Consider the following 24656-nt stretch of genomic DNA (forward strand, 5'->3'; position numbering starts at 1 on the left):
GAGTAGAACAACGCTCATCTCTAGTTGTGGTACCCGTCCTAACGTTCCTCCAACCAGCATCCCAAGTGCCTACGGAGCAACAGGTAGAGCTGGAAGAGCAGCCGGTCCAGGAGGCAGAAGACTCCACACAAGCAGAACAGGAGGATCAACCCTCTGCTTATAGTGAGCCTGCCGTACCCCTAGTGAGCCAAAGAGCCGGTAGACAGCTGCCCAGTTTACCCTTGACAGCTCCTACACCCTGTAGTTCAGGGCTAGACAGTCAGCTCCGTAGGTCCACTAGGGCCACTAGAGGCCAGCTACCCGCACGTTGGAGGATTTGAAGTGTATAAATTGTTTTATTTGTGGTTACCTGTTTTTCTTGTTGCTTGTGTATAATTATGTGTTTCTAGTTATTTACAGGAGTCCTTGGTGGATTTACCGGGAATCCTTTGTGTATAGTTGGAGCGTAACCCAGGACGGACTAAAGACTGTTAAGGACTCGGGGCAGGACAGACCCCTACCTGGTTACGTCTCCCTGTTTTGGTGAAATGGACACCTTGCTTTTCTTCAAAGACTGCACCCGGTTGCGGACACGCCGTAACCATCTTTATGTGTTTTTCTTATTGTATTATTATTGTTTATACCTTGTTATGTTTTTCTAAAAATATGTTTAGTCCCGGAGTACTAAATTTCACTAGGGGGGAATGTGGCACCCCAGGGGTCTGGTTTCCACAGTAACGGCAATGTTATGTCTGAGAGCAGGTGGGAGGTCTCTTGGTCAGGGATCCTATGCATGCCACACCTCCTGCCCAGTCCTGGGAGGGGAAGAACTTCCCCTATATAAACCTAGGGCTGAGGCAGGGTTAGTGAGTAGAGAAGAAGTAGAGACAGAGAAGAGAAGCAGATATAGGAAAGAACATCAGGAGCTCTGTGGGAGCAGTACTACAAGGAGTCAGGGGCTGGCAGCTGCAGAGCTCGCTCTGACTGAGAAGTTATCTCCGGACCCGGAGTCCGAGGCTGTGGGGACTAACTCCTATCCAGCAGCAGAAACCGACCGGCAGGGGATTGCAGGTCCTCTGGCCCAGAAACCCGAAGGCACGGTCACACGCGTGGGACCAGCACCGCCGTCGTGGAGCGGAAGCTACTAGAAGGCCCCGAGTCACCGGCCATACGGGTGAGCACCACACGGTACACTCAGGGACGTGGGCTACTTATACCCGCTTCTAGCAAGGTAGCCAGAAGAGTATCGTTAGTTTGGGAGGCCTACAACTCCGCCTGGCCAGGGGAGATCCCATCTGCTCAAGGACTGACCAGGCCCCGATCGCTAGCCAGTACTCCGGGAGGGTCTATCTTTATCACCAGTAAAGACCCTGAACTACACCGTACCGTCTCTGAGTGGTTCCTGCTACCCCCATCATCCACGTCGGCTGCCCTGAGGCCATACCCCTCCCGTTGGGGGTTATACTATCACGCTGCACAATCCTACCACCGGCCTCAGCGGTCTGCCCTGCAGCAGCAGCTCCTTAGCTGTACTCAACGGGTGGGGTAGTCGTCCAACATCTACCGCTAATACAGCGCCACTTAGTCTGACTCCCTGGGCACGGACCGGATCACCGCCACAAGACTACAACCCCCATCTGATCCGGCTCCGGGTAAGCTCCCGTGCGCGCGATGCCGCGCGACGAAGGCCCAGGGGTGCGTCACACACACTACAGGGTGAGCTGCACTCACACACCAGACCTTGCAGACAGCGGTGAACAGTACAGATGCAGAGCACTGTGCACTAGTGCTGCAAGACGGAAAAAAATTTCTCTATCTACTCCTATATAGTGTGTTTGGAACCAATTTAGCTGAATACAGATGGAACCACCACACTAATAGGAGATATCAGGAAAAATTATGAATTGGCAAAAAAGGACAATGTATGAGGCAGTGACACACACTGAGTGCACTACAACCAGACGTGGTTGAAGCACACACTACAGGGTGAGCTGCACTCACACACCAGACCTTGCAGACAGCGGTGAACAGTACAGATGCAGAGCACTGTGCACTAGTGCTGCAAGACGGAAAAAAAATTCTCTATCTACTCCTATATAGTGTGTTTGGAACCAATTTAGCTGAATACAGATGGAACCACCACACTAATAGGAGATATCAGGAAAAATTATGAATTGGCAAAAAAGGACAATGTATGAGGCAGTGACACACACTGAGTGCACTACAACCAGTCTTGGCTGAAGCACACACTACAGGGTGAGCTGCACTCACACACACAGACCTTGCAGACAGCGGTGAACAGCACAGGGAACTGTGCACTAGCGCTGCAAGGCACAGTGATTTAGAAAGTAGCTTGGGTAAAGCAGTATAGAGCAAATAGGTAGCTAAAACTGTCCCTCAGAACAACAGCGTCCTATCCCTAACTGAATTCACAGCAGAGTGAGCTCAAAATGGCGGCGGCGGCTTTTATAGTGCATCATGACATCATTTCAGCAGCCAATCACAGCCATGCCATTAGTTAAGATGCCTACATGCCTAACAGGATGTGCCCACACTTCTTAGGATCCTCATTGGCTGAATAAAATGAAAATGGCTCATTGCATTATGGGAACTTCCGATTCCGGTATACGATATTGCAAAAGTATCGGAATTAAGTATCGGAATTCCGATACCGCGAATATCGGCCGATACCCGATATTTCAGTATCGGAATGCTCAACACTAGTCACTATGTAACTGCAATTTTCATACATGCGATCACATGAAGACTAGACTATATCCAGCCTCGCTCAATGCAAGTGTGTTGAGTGAGGCCTGATACAGTCTAGTTGGAATGTGGCCTGAAGTGTGCAAATTGCATACTGCAGCGCCGGCACTGGAAAAATCCTCTCAGCGCACAGTTCACGCGCTGTGGGGATTCACAAGTCTGCAGTCACATAGAGTGACTTCAGATTTGAAGTTTAAGACCGCACAACCCCTTTAAGACTGATTTTCAGACTGCTGTAATTTGACTACAAATCAAGGTCCATTTTATGGCTGGAATATCTGGACCCTGCACAATTCAACCGTCACAAACTAATTTCTTCAATGTTTTTAAACACTCGTAAAAAAACATAGCATTTTTGTACAAGTTTGTAAGTGTATTTTCTCTGACATTTTTCATGTCTTACAGAGAAGCCTGTGGGAAAACGGCAGAAAAAAAATTATGAAAACACTATTGTAATTCATGGGATTGTTTACAATTGTATAAAAACAATGAAAAAAAATGAGTGAAATTTTGTATGCAGATATGTATATTGTAGAATGTTTGTTTTCCTGTACTAATTGTTATTTTGTCTCTGTTATTTATCAAAAATAGTGTTTTCAAAGTTTGACTTTAGCACTTGATTGTGCCTGTTATATAAGTCAGGGTGCCAGGAATGTTCAGCTTTGCTGGTATACCATATATACATATGTTATACCTGGTTGGAGTGTTAGAACCATTCCAATGGTCTTTTCATTGAACAGAGAATTACATTAATATTATTGCTGGCTGTTATTAACACCCTAATCCTCCACCTCCTCCAGACCTCACCTCCTCCACTACCATATTATAATTATAGAAGAAAAGAGATCTGCCAATAGTAATCAGGTAACCAGGTCTAGAATAATCTTAATCAAAGCATATTTCTATATTTCCGATGAGTTTATAGCAAGTGATTACCGATGCGATACTAGCTGGTCCGGAGCAGCAGTTGGACTCCGCAAATTATCACTGGGGTATCACCATGTAAAAGAGACTGTTAATATGGCGGTAACAAAGTAAAATGTAAGTCTATATTCTACAATATCCTTAAATGTAAATTTTTAAATTGTACCTTTTCAGAATAAGCTGACGTCTGTGTATGTGAATAACACTATTTTTGCCCATTATATGACTCATATCCTGCATTTTTCACTAGTTTTCCCATGTTGCATGCCCCAGCTCTAATTTATTTTCAGCTGTCTCTGAGCTAGAATGTGGAGAGGTCACCTATACGCAGTATATTGATGCATGGGTCACCTATACGCAGTATATTGATACATGAGGGATCATGCTCCTCTGTGTCTATATAGCAGATGTTTATAAGCGGCAACAGAATGGAGGACACCATATAGCAGTACTGAGGAGTGTAACTGTGAATCCAGCTCTAGGATAAGCTAAAACCCTTACTAAAAAGTGACAGCACTATCTGTATGTGTATTTCTCTGCTTGTGTCTCTCTGTACACCTGCCTCTTCCTCCCCTCCCTTCTCAATAGTCTTCAATAGGCAGCTGTAACCTGATACTTCAGTGAGACCACTGTCCGTCTTGTTTGGGGCAAGGTGAATTTGAGCTATTTTTCATAATGAATGTTGGGTTCAGGAGACAGAGGAAGGAAAAAAGTGGCTAAAAAATGGAGGAAAGCACATTTTTTCTGATAAGATATACTACAAAGTTTCTTATGTTTGCTTCTACTATTGATTTATGCAAAGATTGCTGAAATGACAGTGACCATTTAAAGGGAACCTGTCACCTGTTTTTAGTGTGTGAACCAATGCCACTACCTTTCTGAGTGCCTATACTGCATTACACAAATGTGTCAATCATCCCTTAACTCCCCCTGTAAACCACCAAAAATACCTTTTTTTTTCATTTCCCCTCGTTGTATGTAAATGCTTTTGGTCTGGTCCGATGAACTCCATTTCCCCGGCGTCTGTGCCGCCTCCTTGCCCCAAAAGCTGCCCTCTGGCTCTGATTGATGTGGATGACACGTCCAGCATCATCCACATGGCCAAGAGAGATCTCGCGCCTGCCCTAGCTGACAATACTAATGCGCAGGCGCGAGATCCCGTTCGGCTATGTGGATGACGCTGGATCGTCATCCATGTCAATCAAAGCCGAAGGACGACTTTTGAGGGCAAGGAGGCAGCACAGATGCAGAGGAAATGATGCCCATCGGACCAGACCAAAAGCATTTACATACAGAGCAGAGAAAATAAAAAGGTATTTTTGGTGGTATACAGGGGGAGTAAGGGGATGATGGCACATCTGTGTAATGCAGTACAGGCGCTCAGGTGGCATTGGTTCACACACTAAAAATCTGGTGACAGGTTCCCTTTAAAATCCAAAGTAGAGATTCTGAATATTAGAAGTACACGTGGCTTAGACACTTGCAGCCATGTACATGCAGTATATGCTTTATGAGAAGTCATGTAGGAATGACAAAGGGTTTTACTTTTAACAACAACTTAAGATAAATAATCAGTTGATTCAATTTTATGCTTAAACGGAGGTCAATTAAACACCAATAGTAGCGGTCTCCTGCACCAGTTTATTTTCTCTCTGCTTTCTTGCGGTGACTCTCTACCCAATCATCAGAAATCCAAAGCAAGAAGGTTCCAAAGCACCAAAATTATCCCCAAAATGTTCCAAGCGCAAAAAAGAGTATATTAAATCACTGATGAAACACTGATGCTATCAACTGACACCCTGACCAAATGCTGATGAAACTTGGATTTAAACACTGATGAACAGTAATCTGTGTTTTTACAGACGATGAAAATCACTCACGTCTGAATGAGGCCTAAGACTGGACTAGCCAATGCAGTTTTTGATGAGGTCTCCGGTGCAGCTTATAATATGGGTTGGTATCTACTCCTGGCCTTGACTAAAAAATCTACACCATAAACTGCCACAAAACTGTATATGTAATTCTAGACTTATTAGGGCTTTCAAACATAAAAAGTAGCAAAATTACACATTGTCACATTGCAATAAATAGCAATGTCACAAGGTATAAAACCTCATAATGATAGACTATGATCCATAAAGTATTATGGGAGGAAAGAAAAAGGCTTTTATCTTCCATAGTACCGTAATTGCCAAAATGATACAGAATATGAAATTTAAGAAAGAAAAAGTGGTCTGAACGTTACCTCATTACAGAACAAATCAAACCAAACAATTCACTTTCTTTAAAATGAACATTTTGAATTAAATAGCTGACAGGGAAACAATAAATCCCTTCTACTTCTTCTTGCTTCCAAAACACAATGCCTGAAAAAAGCATAGATTTCTCCTGTTAATCTGTTTTCCCTTAGTCCTAACAGCAGCACAATAATGAGTACTCCTGCCCCCTAGTATCATTAATAATTAATCAATCAACTAATTAACTTCCCTCTACTTTATAAAACTTTGAAATCGTTCCTCACCATGTGTATTCCTATAAAGAAACTAGGGAAATATTTGGTGGGAAGGGAAGCTTATGCTGCTGTTTGACCACGGCCCCACTATCAGTATTCGCTCAGTATTTTTTTCTCAGGAGTTGGAGCCAAAACCAGGTGAGGAACAATCAGAGAAAAGGTATAATAGAAACAAGTGAGCCTAAAAGGGAGAAGAGGAATTTGAGACCTAAATCCACAAATATGCCCTCCTTTCACACATGTCCCGCCGTCAAGGTCTTTGTGGACATGGTGACTAGGGATATTTTAGCACTACCTGAGGAAACAGTTAGATTGCCCACTGACCTGGAAGATAGACGCAATATCGAAGAGATGAAACGTTGAGATGATGTCATCTTCAAACCCAGTGATAAGGGGGGTAACATTGTTATCTGGCCCAAGGATCAATATATTTTAGTGGCAAAAAAACAATTAATGAATAAAGAATGCTATAGACCTCTATGGAGTGATTCGACAATTCAATTTATGGATGAATACAAGAACATCATCCAACAGGGATGGGAAAGTGGAGCAATTACAAATAATGAAAAGAATTTCCTCTTAATCAAGAACCCTAGGGTGGCTACTTTCTATATGCTCCCCAAGGTTCACAAGAACCTTGAAAATCCACCGGGGAGACCCATTGTCTCTGGTATAGGAAACCTGACAGAAAGGGCCAATCAATGGCTAGATCAGGAGTTAAGGGGATATGTATACGATCCTCCCTCCTATACCAGAGACACAATGCAGGTATTAAAGGAATTGCAAGGGTATCGACTCGAAAAACAGGAGCTGCTTGTTACCTGTGATGTAGAAAGTCTCTACACCAGCATTGACCAGGAAAAGGGGCGCAAGGCTGTAGAATTCTTTCTCCATAAAAACCAGGAATATAATCCATTACGGAGGCAATTCGTGTTGGACCTCTTGAGGTTCATCTTGAGGCGTAACTTCTTTCTATTTGATGGCCGCATCTACCTTCAAACGCAGGGTACCGCGATGGGTGTGGCCGTAGCACCCACCTTTGCAAATTTATACCTAGGATGGTGGGAGGAAGAAGTAGTCTTTCGTGAAAATATGTCATCATATGTAAACCATATTGTAACGTGGAAACGTTACATTGATGATGTCCTTATGGTGTGGCGGGGTACAGAAAAAGATCTGGTGGATTTTATTGGTATTTTTAACAATGACAGCTTCAATTTGAAACTCACACTCTCATTTCATAAAGACAAAATTCCATTCCTAGACATAATGATACAGAGGGATGCAAATAATGCGGTACAAACCGATTTATATAGAAAGGAAACATCAACTAATAGCATTCTAGATGCCCGGAGTGCACATGCGGCTGCTACTATCCGAGCAATTCCTAAAGGGGAATTCCTACGTTTACGTCGGAATTGTTCATCCTTTGAATGCTTTAAACAAAGAGCCCGAGAGCTTAAATTAAGACTCCTTGAAAGAAATTATTCAGGGAGAATAATTAAAAGGGCATACAACTATGCATTAAGGACCAACAGGGATGAACTTTTAGTCCCCAAAAATAGGAATAGGAATCAGGATGACTATGTGAGGTTTATAACAGAGTACCATGAGGATTGGAACAGTATGCTCAATGTTTTGAATAAACATTGGGATATTATTAGATCTGATGTAGATCTCAAAGATTTCATGACCTCTTGAGCGTCATCTGGCTATAGGAAAACCACCTCTATCTCAAATTTGCTAGTGTCCAGTCACTTTAGACGCAGTAATACTTTGACAAAGACACGAGATCCTGGATTCTTCCCGTGTAAAATCTGCAGAGCCTGTCAGATTTTGACTCCTAAAAAATCATTTGTGGATGCATTTGGGAAAATATATCAGATCTACCAACATCTTAATTGTTCCACAAGTGGAGTGGTATATTGCCTGGAATGTACATGCGGACTGAGATATATTGGTAAAACCACCAGGGACCTCAAGATCCGGATACGGGAACATATCCAGAGCATTATTAACTATGACAAGGAAGAACGAAAATGCTAAGAACAAAATAAAATATTTATACCTACGCCAATAGAAGGCATTTCAAAAATAAGCATGAATTACGGTGGAAGGACCTCAAGGGCTGGGCAATCTGCCAAATTAAATTGTATGCTAGGGGTGGTGATCTTGACTCCATACTTTTAAAGAAGGAGAGAGAGTGGATTTTCAGGTGCAATTCAGTAAGTCCACATGGGATGAATGAAAACTTCAATTTTGGATGTTGGTTGTGAAATCTCATAACACCTGAATAAGAACAAATACACCTGAAATCCCTTACCTGTGTGGATACCATCTCCTTTTTTGAATCCCTGGAAGAATTAGGTGATGGATCTTCCATCCCCCTTGGTAATTCAATACCCCAATAGTGGGTCAAAAGGATAAATGGTGTGAACATTGGAGAGGGTGTACTAACCTGATATGATTCAATAAATCCTCCTCTTATGGATGAAATGGAATAGAATGGTAGATAGATGATGAAATATTGCATAATAGTGGATCTATTATTAGAGCATAATTATGAGGAGCTGGTTTAAACTATCCGTTACACTTGCTTTCTCCTGATGAATCTCTCCACCTATCTATATTGAGTAGAATAAACTTCATATCTGACTATTGCCTATATTTGGGATATGACCATTGTAGACAATTTGATTAATATAAAATCCCTTCCTCCTTCTATATGACATGTAAGAATACATACAGTATGATGTGGAGTGAATATGATGTGGCCATGATTGACATTATATATATTCAATTGATTATAGATTGTCAGCATGTAATTAACTTATGGATAAATACTATGGGTGATAGATGTTTCACAAGTACTATCTTTTATCTGATGCTGAAATTAATCAGAAATGTGATATATAATTGATTGTTGGTATTAATATTGGCATATAATTAATCTATGGATATATTAGACTTAATAATATATGTCTGGTATGTAGCATCTCCGATCTAATGCTGAAGCTTATCAGAAATTGGATCTTTCTTATGGTGATAATTTGATTGGTTGATCCACTTGTCAATCCTGATGGATTGTATAAATATCCGGGACAAGGGGCCGACCTTGCCCTTAGAAAAAGCCGGTATGCCGGCGAAACGCGCATCAGGGAGTCCCGTGTTCTGATAGTATAGGTGGATAGGGAAATTTAATAAACCAATGAATAACAGTGCAACATTTAAGCAATTTTGATTGAAGGTTCTCTGGCCAGCCTGTGATTCATAGAGCACATGTGTAAAGATCAGGTGCTCTGTGGTCTTAGCGTGGTTAGCATTCGGGACCCAGTCTTATGTGTGCGGTACCTTAGAGACTGCGGAATTTAGTTTACTTACGATCATTGCAGTCCTGTACAGTGATCGATTGTCCTGTGGTCCTGGCACAATACAGCATGCTGACCCCGCTATCACATGTGTGAGCCACTCCGGAGATTTATGAGCAAGCACGTGCAGCCATCAGCCTGGCCATTCATGTGCGGTTGGGCGTACCGATTGCAAACTCAGGAGAAGGACTGGAGATGAATAGTGTGGCTAGGGAATACCATCCCGAGACCACTCTTTACACTACTAATCTGTCTACTTGATCTGCACTAACACAAATCTATGGCTTGTAGGTGTAAAACTGTCAAAGCATTTGCCGGCATTTGCGGAGCTTGGCACCTGGGAGAGGATCGTGAGCACAGTTATACATAAAATAAAGCATGATCCATAGTTGATTATTACAGCAGGCAGTGTCAGACTATGTGAGCTGGATATCGGGTGCAGAACATAGCTCACATTTATATGAGCAATCCATGCTAATTGTTTAATAGATAACTTATAATGAAATTTCATTGGGCCAATTCAGGTGCATAATTTACAGCCATAACCCAAAAAATAAGGGACTGGGTTAGGCATCTCAATTAATTATATAATTTTTCCACCTTACTACGGACCAGGTCTTTGTGGGTCACCATTTGATAGATGGTGACCCTGTATGCATTTATTAATGCACGTTTTGCACAAATTTATTATTCATTTTAATAGTATTTTTCAATAAATGTTATATTTTATATTCCATTCACATCTTTTCCTATTTTCCCTTCCCAATCTATACTCGATATAATAGAAACAAGTCACTAATTCTGCATTTATCACCCACTCCTGGTTTTGGCTCCCACTCCTGAGAAAAAATACTGACCGAATACTGACCAAATACTGATAGTGGGGCCGTGGCCTTAGAAGAAAAAAATTATTATTAGAAATCAATGCTTTACATACGTCCAACCAACAGCAAAAAGTTGGGACTCAGCAAGAATTAAACCCATCGGGAACGGCAGACAGTCCAAAGATCACAACTGATACTGTAGAACCTGTAATGGTTGATAAAGGTGAAATGCAAGTTCCAGAGGCTGTACTACAAAACTGATTTAGTGAAAATCACACTATTCTCTGCCCTAGAAGTAGAAACGGCACAGGTTGAATGGGCTCTGACAGAAGAAGGTACATTAAATGTACACAATCTTAATTACTTCTTTTATCTACATACACAGAGTAAGTTTTGAGATCTTTAGGCTTTTGCCTGAAAAAATAATCAGGAAATTTCTCCACATTTCTCAAGTGTGGTGGCTTCCTCTTTAACCCCATCGGCACCCTGCGATCATGACTGTGTTGTCCTGATGGTTGCCTTCGCAATCCAAGGCCAAATAATGGGCTTAGGGTCTGCCAGCTATAGTGATCTGTTTAGAAGTTAGCTACATTTTTCTTTCCTGTCATACCATTTTGCATTAATTCATGAAAAGCACCTAAAGCGTTAATAAACTACCTGACAGCAGTTTTAGAAATGTTGAGGGGTGCTGTTTTTAAAATGGTATCACTTTTGGGGATTTTCTAATATATAGGTGCTCCAAAGTGACTTCTAAACTGAATACGTCCCTAAAAAAATAAGTTTTGTAAATTTCCTTAAATTTTTCCTGAAAAATTACTGTAACTATTTTAAAGCTTTTAACATCCTAACAAAATGAAACAACATTTTACAGATGGTGCTGATGTAAAGCAGACATGAGGGAAATGTTACTTATTAACTATTTTGTGTGGTCTGATGTTGGAATATGTTTAGTGCAACAACTCCATTCCTGTGTATGTAAATGTTCTATTGCTGCACAGAGACACTTAAGATATATATATATATATATTCCTGATTGCACAAAGCCAATCATATCTGTACCTGTTTATAGCTAATTAAAGCTTTGCTCTGTTGTCAACACGCTTTGAGAGTATCCTGAATGATCCACTGCCAACATCTGACTATCTGGTTTAAAGGGATAATTATTCAAAGCTTGAAAATTGCTAATTTTTAGACCTTTTTGTCAAATTTCTGATAGTTTTATAAATAAACGCAAAACACATCAACCTAATTTTACCATTATCATAAAATAAAATGGGTCACGAAAAAACAATATAAAAAAAATCACTGGGATATATTAAAACATTCCAGAGTTAGTGCCACATAAAGTGACAGAAGTCAAATTTGAAAAATTTAGCGTGGTTACTGAGGCGTTAATTCTTGTGTAAGACATTTTTTATGGAATCTGCTCTGGTTTATGATTAAATCCGCAAAATTATATAAGAAAGCCAACATTGGAGGGTCAACCTTTAGGCTGTCACATTAAATCTCCTAAAATCTGGGCATATTTATGTGCCCTTAGACACTAGATTACTTTGGGGCAGCATCCAATAGCACCTTCCACGTGTGGCCTGATTTTCATCAAAACCCTCAGTATTAAGGAAACTAGAGGGAATATATAGGTCAGCCTTGAGATTTAAAGGTATGGACAGAAAATGCCCTAGCTAGAGATTATTATCCTGGTTCAGAGAGAAGATCAGTAACTTGCTGTTGAACCTTGTTGTCTTGAGATCTATTTCAGTATGATCTGATAAAAGATCTATGTATTCAATAAAAAAAATCATCCCATTTACCTTAAAAGGGGTTGAAACTGCATGATTCACTACATGTTGATATACAGAACCAATGTAGAGTTGTCCATTATAAATTTATGCTTAACCACTTCGCGCCAGAGCCTGTTTTTGCCTTCGTGACCGGGCCAATTTTTTCAATTCTGACCACTGTCACTTTATGAGGTAATTACTCTGGAACGCTTCAACGGATCCCCCTGATTCTGAGATTGTTTTTTTGTGACATATTGTACTTCATGATAGTGGTAACATTTCTTTGATATCACTTGCGTTTGATTGTGAAAAAATCGGAAATTTGGCGAAAATTTTGAAAATTTTGCAATTTTCAAACTTTGAATTTTCATGCCCTTTAATTAGAGAGATATATCACACAAAATAGTTAATAAATAACATTGCCCACATGTCTACTTCACATCAGCACAATTTTGGAACCAAAATTTTTTTTTGTTAGGAAGCTATAAGGGTTAAAAGTTGACCAGCGATTTCTCATTTTTACAACAAAATTTACAAAAACATTTTTTTTAGGGACCACATCTTATTTGAAGTGACTTTGAGGAGCCTTTATGACAGAAAATACCCAAAAGTGATACCATTCTAAAAACTGCACCCCTCAAGGTGCTCAAAACCACATTCAAGAAGTTTATTAACCCTTCAGGTGCTTCACAGGAATTTTTGGAATGTGGAAGAAAACAATGAACATTTAACTTTTTTTCACAAAACTGCTATTTTAACCTCAAATTTTTAATTTTCACAAGGGCAGCCAGAAAAAATGGACCACAAAATGTGTTGTGCAATTTCTCCTGAGCACGCTGATACCCCATATGTGGTGCAAAGCCACTGTTTGGGCGCACGGCATGGCTTGGAAGGTAAGGAGCGCTATTTGACTTTTGGAATGGAAATTTGACTGGAATGGATAGCGGACGCCATGTTGCATTTGGAGAGCCCCTGAGGTGCCTAAACAGAGGAAACCCCCAACAAGTGACCCCATTTTGGAAACTAGACCCCTCAAGGAACTTATCTAGATGTGTGGTGAGCACCTTGAACCCCCTGGGGCTTCACAGAATTTTATAATGTTGAAGTGTGAAAATAAAAAAACACATTTTTAACACAAAACTGCTACTTTAGCCTCAAATTTTTAATTTTCACAAGGGCAGCCAGAAAAAATGGACCCCAAAATGTGTTGTGCAATTTCTCCTGAGCACGCTGATACCCCATATGTGGTGCAAAGCCACTGTTTGGGCGCACGGCATGGCTTGGAAGGTAAGGAGCGCCATTTGACTTTTGGAATGGAAATTTGACTGGAATGGATAGCGGACGCCATGTTGCATTTGGAGAGCCCTTGAGGTGCCTAAACAGAGGAAACCCCCAACAAGTGACCCCATTTTGGAAACTAGACCCCTCAAGGAACTTATCTAGATGTGTGGTGAGCACCTTGAACCCCCAGGGGCTTCACAGAATTTTATAATGTTGAAGTGTGAAAATAAAAAAACACATTTTTAACACAAAACTGCTACTTTAGCCTCAAATTTTTAATTTTCACAAGGGCAGCCAGAAAAAATGGACCCCAAAATGTGTTGTGCAATTTCTCCTGAGCACGCTGATACCCCATATGTGGTGCAAAGCCACTGTTTGGGCGCACGGCATGGCTTGGAAGGTAAGGAGCGCCATTTGACTTTTGGAATGGAAATTTGACTGGAATGGATAGCGGACGCCATGTTGCATTTGGAGAGCCCCTGAGGTGCCTAAACAGAGGAAACCCACAACAAGTGACCGAATTTTACAATCTACTCCTCTGTATAAATTAATCTAGTGGTGGGAAAATAAGTAGATAGGTAAATGGTCACTAAACCCATAGATGAATTTCCACAGAGGTGTCATTTCTATAATGGGGTCACTTCAGGGGGGATTATGCTGTTCTGGCACTTTTCAGAGTACAAGAGCTAAAGAATCCCCCCTGAAGTGACCCCATTTTGGAAATGAAACCCCTCTGGGAATTCATCTATGGATGATTTCCAGAAACAAGCACGCAATGGAAGGTTTAGATTCTGGAGAACCCCCCCTGGAAATTAAGTGAGCTCTACTCGAATGTGTCATTCACTAAATGAACCAAATGTTTGAATGACAAATTGGGATACATTTTTACAGTTTAAAAACGTGGTTCTGTGTGGAAGATTTTAAAGCAGTCAGTGACGCATAAGGCTGGCAATGATGGGCATTGTGGGCAATAGTAGCGGGTATCACGCCTCATTCCTCTCTTAGTACATACACGACATCTTTTCTGGGGGTTCCTTCTTGTTTCCGTTGCTGGAATAAGTGCAATAAAATGTCGCTCAGTGAGTCTTTTCTCATCCTCAGATTCTAATGGATGAGCGGGGCTAACACTTTGAAAGACAAGATTTTCAATTACCTTTTCTTGATAATCAAGAAAAGGATCTGAATTTCCTGCTTTTTTGTACAACACAAAAGAATTGTATGTGGCCACCTGAAACAAATAAATAACCAACTTTTTATACCAGGTATAGGACTTTCTTGATACCTGGTATGGCTGTAGAACCTGGTCTGCAAGGTCCACACCCCCCATGTGTTTGTTGTAGTCAATGACTGACACAGGTTTTTGCTTTGGAGTGGTGGATCCTAGTTCTACAGTGGCCCTTGTGGCATCTGTGTGGATCGAGCTGAGGACAAAAATATCCCTCTTATCCCTATATTTCAGGGCAAGCAGCTCTCCGTTGTGTACAGCCCCTGACTGCCCCTTTTGAAACTTTTGGTTGACCAATGGTTGTGGAAACCCCTGACGGTTTTTACGGATGGTCCCACAAGCCCCGATGTTGTGTTCAACCAGACTTTTAAATAGGGGTATGCTGGTGTAATAATTGTCCACATATAGATTGTAGCCTTTTTGAAAAAATGGACTTATCAGCTCCCAAACTATTTTTCCAGATGTCCCCAGATAAGTAGGGCATCCTGGTGGGTTTAGTTGGCTATCTTTCCCCTCATATATGCGAAAAGCGGATGTGTATCCGGTTGAACTTTCGCACATTTTATAGAGCTTTATTCCAAACCTTGCCCTTTTAGATGGGATAAATTGCTTGAGGTGCAGTCTTCCTTTGAATTTTACAAGGGACTCGTCTATAGAAATATTTTGTGTTGGGGTGTAGAGGCTTAAGAATTTTTCTGACAAATTTTCAATGATGGGTCTAATTTTATATAATCTGTCATGTTCTGGGGCATTTCTGGGCAGGCATTGACTATTGTCGTTAAAATGCCAAAACCGCATGAGCATTTCATAACGGGTCCTAGGCAGAATGACTGAAAACATAGGGGCGGCTTGAACAGGGTGGTTGGACCAGTAGGATCGAATGCTCGGTTTTTTAACAAGCCCCATGGCAATGTAAGTCCTAAAAAATTTTTTATTTCCGGGACATTAGTTGGTGTCCATAAATTTGCCCTAGCATAGTAAGATCGGGGATTCTGGCTTATGAATTGGGACGCGTATAAATTTGTTTGCACGACAATATGCTCTAGCAAGCTGTCTGTAAAAAACAAATTAAAAAAATGAATTGGTCCAAAATCTTCCACCTCCACATTTATACCAGGAATGGCGTTGAAATCAGGGCTGAATGGAGCAGCCGAATCTGAAGCCTCCCATCTGGGAAATGCTAGATCATGTGGCAACGCCCCTTGTACACTGGCGTGCGCCAATTCACTAGTAGCAGGGACAGCGCTTGTACTGGGCAGTGTTCCCTGATTTGGAGACGTTTCTCCAGTAGCGCTATTTGCCCCTATTGCTGTACTGGTCCTTGGGCTTGAGGATGGAACAGAATCACTGCTCATTTCTGGGCTCTCATTGTCGCCGCTACTAAAGCCCTCAAAATCCATATCTCCATCTGAGATTGCGCTGTCATCAGTGTCAGAACACAGCAGGGCATACACCTCCTCTGCGGTATAAGTCTGACGGGCCATTTTATTTTTATATTTTTTGACTGGACTGAACGGACCGGACTGAAAGGACGGGACCGGACTGGACTGACCGGACTGATCTGACAGGACTGACTGACTGATGTGACAGGACTGACTGACTGATCTGACAGGACTGACTTACTGACAGATCTGATAGGACTGACTGACTGACAGATCTGACTGACTGACAGATCTGACAGGACTGACTGACTGACAGATCTGACAGGACTGACAGATCTGACAGGACTGACTGACTGACAGATCTGACTGACTGACAGATCTGACAGGACTGACTGACTGACAGATCTGACAGGACTGACAGATCTGACAGGACTGACTGACTGACAGATCTGACTGACTGACAGATCTGACAGGACTGACTGACTGACAGATCTGACAGGACTGACTGACTGACAGATCTGACAGGACTGACTGACTGACAGATCTGACAGGACTGACTGACTGACAGGACTGACTGACTGACAGATCTGACAGGACTGACTGACTGACAGATCTGACAGGACTGACTGACAGATCTGACTGACTGACAGATCTGACAGGACTGACTGACAGATCTGACAGGACTGACAGATCTGACTGACAGATCTGACAGGACTGACAGATCTGACTGGACTGATCTGACAGGACTGACTGATCTGACAGACTCACTAACCCTAACTCTTACTTTCTTTTTTATTTTTTTTTTTTTTTACTTTCACAGTGGCAAGGCTGACAGCTCTTGTCACACTGTTTCTCCTCTGCTCTCTCACTGAGATCGGAGGAGAAACAGCATTTATCAGGCAGATCGCCCGGGAAAGTTTGTTGCTAAAACAAACTTCCCTGGTGATCTCTCTGATTGGCTGGTGTGACGCTGACATCATCGAGACCTGAGCCAATCAGGTCTCGATGATGTCAGAGGTCACAGCACCGGGATCCCCGCCGCTGACAGGTATGTGGGGGGTCCCGATCGCCGACCACCGGCTGTCCCTATCTTTTAAATGCCGCGATCGCTATGGATCGCGGCATCTAGAAGATAGGAACAGGTTAACATCATGGGGACCTGATCCAATCAGGTCCCCATGATGCCACATGTCAGAGCTATCACTCTGAACCGGTACCGCAGTGCTAGCAGGACCCTGGGGGTCCTGAGCGCTGCGGGACCACCCACCGTTTTTAAACGTCGGCGCTGCACAGAGCCCAGGCAGCGCCGCCGTTTATGTACAGTGGGCAGTCCTGAACCGGTTAAAACATACAACTCCACCCTTCACCTCTCTAAACAAACCTACTTTAACAACCTCATCGTCTCACAGTCCAATAATCCTAAATGCTTCTTTGACACTTTTCACTCTCTCCTTAATCAAACAGCACAGCCCCTGACCACCGACCTCAGCGCTGACAATCTGGCCAATTATTTCAAAGGAAAAATTGACCATATGCGACAGGAAAGTTTCTCCCAATGAGAATGCTCCTCCCTCCCACATTGCATCTTGCTCACTATCTGACTTCGAAACAGTCACGGAAGAAGTGACCAGGTTCCTTGCTTCCTCTCGCCCTACCACCTGCACCAGTGACCCTATTCCCTCACATCTCCTTCAGTCCCTTTCTCCAGCTGTCACCACTCACCTAACTAAAATATTCAACCTCTCCCTTTCATCTGGTATTTTTCCCTCCTCTTTTAAAAATGCCAGCATACATCCATTACTTAAAAAACCATCCCTCGATCAGAACTGTGCTGCAAACTACAGACCTGTTTCCAATCTGCTCTTTATCTCTAAACTCCTGGAATGCCTGGTCCACTCCCGTCTAATCCGCTATCTCTCAGATAACTCTCTTGAACCCTTTACAACCTGGTTCTGCTCTTTTCATGCTACTGAAACTGCCCTCACTAAAGTCTCTAATGATATACTAACAGCTAAATCTAATGGTCACTACTCCCTGCTGATTCTCCTGGATCTCTCTGCAGCATTCCACACTGTGGATCACCCTCCTCCTCACTATGCTCCGCTCTATTGGCCTCAAGGACACTGTTTTCTCTTGGTTCTCCTCCTACCTCTCTGACCGCTCCTTCTCTGTGTCTTTTACTGGCTCCTCTTCCTCTCCCCTTCCCCGTATTGTCGGGGTTCCTCAAGGATCAGTCCTAGGCCCCCTTCTTTTCTCCTTATACACCGCTCCTATTGGACAAACAATCAGCAGATTCAGTTTTCAGTACCATCTCTATGCTGATGACACCAAATTATACACATCGTCTCCTGACCTCACCCCTGAATTATTACAAAATACCAGTGACTGTCTTTCCGCTGCCTCTAACATTATGTCCTCCCTTTATCTACAATTGAATGTGTCAAAAACTGAACTACTCGTATTTCCTCCCTCCACTAACCTACCTATGCCCGATATTGCCATCTCCATTTGCGGATCCACCATTATTCCTCAGCAACATGCCCACTGTCTTGGGGTCATATTTGATTCAGATCTTTCCTTCACTCCTCACATCAAATCACTCTCTTGCTCATGTCATCTATACCTCAAAAACATCTCTAGAATCAGAACTTTTCTTACCTTTGACTCGGTAAAAACTCTTACTGTAGCTCTTATTCATTCTCATCTGGAGTATTGCAAATCTTTACTAATCGGTCTCCCGCTTACTAAACTCTCCCTTCTCCAATCCGTCCTGAATGCAGCAGCCAGGATCATATTCCTCGCCAACTAATACACCAATGCCTCTTCCCTGTCCAATCATTGCACTGGTTGCCCATCCAATTCAGAGTTGAATATAAACTTATAACTCTTACCCACAAAACTCTCCACGATTCAGCACCACTCTACATCTCCTCCCTTGTCTCAATCTACCACCCTACCCGTGCCCTCCGTTCTGCTAATAACTTAAAAGTAAAATCCTCCATAATTCAAACCTCTCACTCCCGTCTCCAAAATTTCTCGCGTGCTGCGCCAATTATTTGGAATGCACTACCCAGGACAATCCGATTATTTCCCAATATCCACAGTTATAAGCGTGCCCTAAAAACCCATTTCTTTAGACTGGCCTATCGCGTCAACACACTATCTATCTGTCCCAGTTTGGCCCATATTAAAATCGTTCTTCAAAATCATGCTCATACCATCCATGCACTGAATAGCCTCTGTCTGTACTGTACACATACTGGCTGGCGACCAGTTCATGTAGTGTTATGTACTTACCCTGTTTATATATATAATATACAGTATATGTATTTATATTAAGGCTGTATTATACAATATATGTATATTTTACATTTTGTGTCTCCCCTATTTCCTTATAGACTGTAAGCTTGCGAGCAGGACCCTCACTCCTTTTAATATCTGAGTTATGCTTATTCTGTAACGTGTTTTTGTCTGTTCAAGACCCCCCTAAAATCGTAAAGTGCTGCGGAATATGTTGGTGCTACAAAAATAAAAATTATTATATTTTCAATATAATACACGCGTATACATGTGTAATCTGACACGCGTGACATGTCACATGACCGCTGATGTCATGGAAGGTCCTTTTACATTACCGGTACCCGCCACGGAGCCAGCAGCGACACCGGGAGCAGACCGGGGGCCATCAGAAGGTGAGTATAAGGTTATTTTTTTTTTAAATTATTTTTTTACTTACAAGTACTATGGTACCCGGGTCTAGAGGATAGTCTCCTCTTCTCCAGACCCGGGTACCATCCGCGCATTAATTGCATAAGATCCGCATGACTACATGTAGTCATGCGGATCTTATTCGATCCAATGCAAGTCAATGGTGGCGATTCCACAAAATAAATGGTAGTGCTGAGGATTTTACCGCAATGCGAATTAGCAGCGGTAATTTCCGCATGAAGTGCACAGCACATGCGGATTTGAATTGCAGTAAATGGCACACCTATTACAAGTGATTTTAATGCGTTTTCGCTGTGAAAATATGCCGCAACAACGCATTAAAATCGCTTCGTGAGCACATAGCCTTAGTGTATAGCAAAAAAAAGAAAGCAGACTATCAACTTGAATGTCTTCTGCTATGGAAAATGAGTACATCAAGTTCTCCATGAGTTTGTCAAGCAGTTACCCAAAAAGCCTACTAAGTTCGTAAGAGAGCGTGTTTCCCAAAAAATATTGAGTCACTTACTCTTATAGCACTTAGGTAAAAAAACATATCACTTTATTATATCGCAAAACATACACTATAACAATACAATTAAAAATCAGAGAAGAGGGGAGGTGAAGGCTCAAATACAAGTGGACACAATTCCGGACATTTGTGTAGAGGGGCAACAATGCAGTCAGATAAAAGTAAAAGATAGTAGTATAACAGTACAGGAACATATGCTAGTGCAGCACTGTAATAATATAGAGCAGAATTTCTAATTCTAGGAGTATTGACTGCATAGTGCTAAATTCATATTCATGGGTGCAAATTCTTACCCATACTCAATCTGTCCCAATGTGAACCACAGACCCTCTGATGATAAGCAGCCTGCTGAAAACTCTTCCTGAAAGGACAGTAAGTATGAGTCTAAATAAGCCTAAGTGGCCAGTGTGGAAATTGTAAGGTTCCTAATTTTATTTTTAAATAAAGATCGGGATATGAAAGAAACAATAACACTGCCAAAAATGTTGTAAAAATACGCATAACACAAAAACCTGATTTAAACAATTGATAATTTTCTGATGATAGCTTTCCTTTAAGCTATAATGACCATCGCTTTGGCTAGCAATTTCACTTTCTGAATGGATACATTGCACGCAAAAAAATAATAACAATAATTAGTGGCGAAGTTAACAAAATGTAAAGGCACCAGGATATTATATCAGGGAGCTTCTGTTGTCAGTAGTCTATATCTTTGTGTATTTGAAGCATGCTCTTATGGAAACTTTTAACAAACTCAAAGGTGGTAGCTATAAGGCTCTAGGACCATGGTGCAGTAGATACTTTTCTATTGGATGAAAGCTTAGGCCCCCGAGACTTGGAATCTGGAGCGTCCCCTTTATCTACATCCTGGACCCTTGACCATATTTATCATAACATAAGAATTTTATCAATAAAAAAAGTATGTTTTACTGATATCCCTCCTTTTCATCCTCTGAAGAAGTCTATCTCATCCACAGTCAGGAACTCAACATCGCTACAGATGCTGTGGAGCACTATGTGGGGCCATTTTACTGTGGAGCACAATATAGGGCCATTATACTGTGAAGCACTATATGGGGGCATTATACTGTGGAGCACTATGTGGGGCCATTATACTGTGAAGCACTATATGGGGGCATTATACTGTGGAGCACTATGTGGGGCCATTATACTGTGGAGCACTATGTGGGGCCATTATACTGTGGAGCACTATGTGGGGCCATTATACTGTGGAGCACTATGTGGGGCCATTATACTGTGGAGCACTATGTGGGGCCATTATACTGTAGAGCACTATATGGGGGCATTATACTGTGGAGCACTATGTGGGGCCATTTTACTGTGGAGCACTATGTGGGGCCATTTTACTGTGGAGCACAATATAGGGCCATTATACTGTGAAGCACTATATGGGGGCATTATACTGTGGAGCACTATGTGGGGCCATTTTACTGTGGAGCACTATGTGGGGCCATTATACTGTGAAGCACTATATGGGGGCATTATACTGTGGAGCACTATGTGGGGCCATTTTACTGTGGAGCACTATGTGGGGCCATTATACTGTGAAGCACTATATGGGGGCATTATACTGTGGAGCACTATGTGGGGCCATTATACTGTGAAGCACTATATGGGGGCATTATACTGTGGAGCATTATGTGGGGCCATTTTACTGTGGAGCACAATATAGGGCCATTATACTGTGAAGCACTATATGGGGGCATTATACTGTGGAGCACTATGTGGGGCCATTTTACCGTGGAGCACTATTTGTGGCACATTATACTGTGGAGCACTATATGGGTCACATTATACTATGGAGCACTACATCGGGCCATAATATTGTGGTGCACTATATGGGGCCATTATACTGTGAAGCACTACATGGGGCCATTATACTGTGAAGCACTATATGGGGGCATTACACTGTGGAGCACTATGTGGGGCCATTATACTGTTGAGCACTATATGGAGCCATTATACTGTGAAGCACTATATAGGGCCATTATACTGTTGAGCATTAACTATATGGGCCATTATACTGTGAAGCACCACATGGGGCCATTATACTGTGGGGCACTATGTGGGGCCACTGTACAGAGGACATCTTAACTCGGTGCCTCTGATTAGCGGTGTAGTTACTGACGTTACCGCTCATCACAGCTGCCAGGTCTCACAGAGCGCATCAGGACCTCTGAACGAGGCTCCATAGCCTTTTGATGTCAGATTTGGTGGATCGTTGTGGAAACTTTTAGTTTTGTAATAAATCGGTGAACGAGGGACAGTGTCTTGTCTTTATTTCTCTCTTTATGTTTATTCAGGTTTCTATTTGTGGACTACATCGGATTCGGTGGACTACGTCAGACCTGCATGGCTTTTTTTTTTTTTTTTTTTTAATAAATTGGTGAACCACGAAAAGTGTGGGGGAGTGCTTTTTGAAAAAAAAATGTTTTTCTGTGTTTTTTTTGTTTTCATTACTGGGTTGGTAATGGGGGTGTCTGATCTAGCCCTGCCTGCCTGGTAATATAAGCCCGCAGCTGTCTGATTTACTTTTGTTGCTTATCAAAAATAGGGGGGACCCCCACTGTTTTTTTAATTATTTATTTATTAGATAACACCTAAAGAAGGTTAAAAATCTTTATTATTGTTCATTAATAAAATATGACACAAGAAAAAAATAGAAATACATAAAAACAGGACAGTGCATTATTCATCATCGGTATCATTGGATTAAAGTACACTGCTCAAAAAAATAAAGGGAACACTTAAAAAAACAACAGAATATAACTCCAAGTAAATCAAACTTCTGTGAAATCAAACTGTCCACTTAGGAAGCAACACTGATTGACAATCAATTTCACATGCTGTTGTACAAATGGAATAGACAATAGATGGAAATTATTGGCAATTATTAAGACACCCTCAATAAAGGAGTGGTTCTGCAGGTGGGGACCACAGACCACATCTCAGTACCAATGCTTTCTGGCTGATGTTTTGGTCACTTTGAATGTCGGTTGTGCTTTCACACTCGTGGTAGCATGAGACGGACTCTACAACCCACAGAAGTTGCTCAGGTAGTGCAGCTCATCCAGGATGGCACATCAATGCGAGCTATGGCAAGAAGGTTTGCTGTGTCTGTCAGCGTAATGTCCAGAGGAGGGAGGCGCTACCAGGAGACAGGCCAGTACACCAGGAGACGTGGAGGGGGCCGTAGGAGGGCAACAACCCAGCAGCAGGACCGCCACCTCCACCTTTGTGCAAGGAGGAACAGGAGGAGCACTGCCAGAACCCTGCAAAATGACCTCCAGCAGGCCACAAATGTGCATGTGTCTGCACAAATGGTTAGAAACCGACTCCATGAGGGTCGTATGAGGGCCTGACGTCCACAGATGGGGGTTGCGCTCACAGCCCAACACCGTGCAGGATGATTGGCATTTGCCACAGAACACCAGGATTGGTAAAGTCGCCACTGGCGCCCTGTGCTCTTCACAGATGAAAGCAGGTTCACACTGAGCACATGTGACAGATGTGACAGAGTCTGGAGACGCCGTGGAGAGTGATCTGCTGCCTGCAACATCCTTCAGCATGACCGGTTTGGCAGTGGGTCAGTAATGATGTGGGGTGGCATTTCTTTGCAGGGCCGCACAGCCCTCCGTGTGCTCGCCAGAGGTAGCCTGACAGCCATTAGGTACCGAGATGAGATCCTCAGACCCCTTGTGAGACCATATGCTGGTGCGGTTGGCCCTGGGTTCCTCCTAATGCAGGACAATGCCAGACCTCATGTGGCTGGAGTGTGTCAGCGGTTCCTGCAAGATGAAGGCATTGAAGCTATGGACTGGCCCGCCTGTTTCCCAGACCTGAATCCGATTGAGCACATTTGGGACATCATGTCTTGCTCCATTCACCAACGTCACGTTGCACCACAGACTGTCCAGGAGTTGGCGGATGCTTTAGTCCAGATCTGGGAGGAGATCCCACAGGAGACCATCCGCAACCTCATCAGGAGCATGCCCAGGCATTGTAGGGAGGTCATACAGGCACATGGAGGCCACACACAATACTGAGCCTCATTTTGACTTGTTTTAGGGACATTACATCAAAGTTGGATCAGCCTGCAGTGTGTTTTTCCACTTTAATTTTGGGGGTGACTCCTAATCCAGGCCTCCATTGGTTAATAAATTTGATTTCCATTGATGATTTTTGTGTGATTTTGTTGTCAGCACATTCAACTTTGTACAGAACAAAGTATTCAATGAGAATATTTCATTCATTCAGATCTAGAATGTGTTATTTGCGTGTTCCCTTTATTTTTTTGAGCAGTGTATAACACAGTATACTGCTCAATAGAAAGTCTTGGTATATATTACAGATCTC

Source organism: Phyllobates terribilis, unplaced genomic scaffold (genome assembly GCF_046119375.1).
Source record: "Phyllobates terribilis strain yellow unplaced genomic scaffold, ASM4611937v1 Scaffold_1__5_contigs__length_1240528914, whole genome shotgun sequence".
Lineage (NCBI taxonomy): Eukaryota > Metazoa > Chordata > Amphibia > Anura > Dendrobatidae > Phyllobates > Phyllobates terribilis.